The 1,612-nt window shown below is 40.9% G+C and overlaps 1 long non-coding RNA gene across 1 annotated transcript; it reads left to right on the plus strand.

Moving 5' to 3' along the window:
• The first annotated feature begins 413 nt into the window (after positions 1-413).
• Positions 414-1,262, plus strand: LOC136014336 (uncharacterized). The gene is made up of 2 exons (XR_010612642.1): positions 414-539; positions 764-1,262. It is a non-coding gene; the product is annotated as an uncharacterized LOC136014336 (long non-coding RNA).
• Positions 1,263-1,612: the final 350 nt, after the last annotated feature.

The following is a 1,612-nucleotide window of genomic DNA, read 5'->3' on the forward strand; positions in this document are numbered from 1 at the left end:
GCAAGCCGGACTCTCAGCCTGCGAAGGAGGTTCCACATGGGCAGCCACTTAATGAACACATTGGATTATAAACACTAGCTAATCTTTCCCACATGTACACCTGAAGAATATCACAAGTGACAGCTGTTTAAATTTCCAAGGAAATTAATGATTCCTAAAGAGGCAAGGCTTATCAAAGCTTTCATTGGGCCTGATAACAGACAACCACCAAGGGGCAAATTGTTTATAATAGTCTATAAGTGCCTCATTCTATGGGTTCATTGTGGAAACTTTTATTGACATGGTCCTTTTTATTAATGTTTGTGCTGGCAAAGACTGGAACAGCTTTGTTCAATCTACTGATGATATTAGGCTACTAAGGCCTCTAATGAGCATCTCATATCTTCAGGTCACAGTCAGTTTAAATGATTGGTATTAGGGCCAGGATACCATGTGCTCAGCTGAACCCTATGAGATGGCTACAGTATGCCTGCCCCATACAGAGCTGACATCCTCGCGGGGCCCATCTCTGAGACTGCTGAAACATTAACTCGCATGTGGTGGGTCATTTGCTGCATTTGCTGTCTTGAGATTCAGGGGTGGGATCAAGGTGATGGGAAGAGGGCAAGCCAAGTTTACCGTGAGACTATAACCAACCTTTTCTAATAGACCACATATGGAGAAAGAAGTGCTCTTCCTCTGTCCCCTTTTACAGAAAGCATGTACCTTTATATTAGGATGCAAAACCTCAGTCAGTCACCTTGCTATTCCTTCTTTCCCACAGAGCATGTGGCAGGACATGTTCTCATTTCCAAGGGGACTTTTCAGACCCTGGTTCTCTTTAAAAGAAGGCATCGTGGAAAAAGGGCATTCACACTGGCCTGTGAAAGTGGCAACATGGAAAAATCTTTGTTAAACTCAGGAGTCAACAAAAAGGAATTAGCCACAGCAAGTCATTCTCCTGAAGCTACAAGTAATGGAATTTGTGAAGAACTGGGTAGCTTGGGATTATTTTGAAGTTCAAACTTCTCTTCCTGGTCAATGAGTGTTTCACAAAGGAGCATGGAATTAATTTAAATTCAAGACTACAGACAAAACAAATGGCTCACAAATAGCTTATAAATGTTTTCTTGCATAAGAATAACTCTGTGATCTACCACTGAGTTCACTGCTGAAGTGTCTGGCCACAGCAAGGGACCTGTTCCTCCTGCCACACTGGTGTAAACCAGAATTGATTCAGTTGAAACAAATAAATGTATGAAGTCAGACTAAAGCAAATCAAACTGGGAGAAGTCTTACTTGTGTTTTGTAAACCCGTGCTAATGTTACTGTCTGACCCACTGCACTCAATTAAGCAAATTTCAGATGTATGTCATATATTCTGCAAATCATCTCTTCCCAGTTTATGTTCCTACAATTACACTGACTCTGCTTGGTGAGTATCTGGCCTAGTATTTATGACTTCAATTTCTTTGTCATTCATCATCAAAATTACTTGAGGGCTTCACTTAAAGAATATTGGAGCCTCCAATGACTGGATAAATGTATGGGTTATCTCTTGTGCTTTCTCTGACTAGCACAGCATTTTTCCTGGGAATAAATATGAAAGAGAAGTAAATCACTGGCCTTATGA

Source organism: Lathamus discolor, chromosome 5, assembly GCF_037157495.1.
Source record: "Lathamus discolor isolate bLatDis1 chromosome 5, bLatDis1.hap1, whole genome shotgun sequence".
Taxonomy (NCBI): domain Eukaryota; kingdom Metazoa; phylum Chordata; class Aves; order Psittaciformes; family Psittacidae; genus Lathamus; species Lathamus discolor.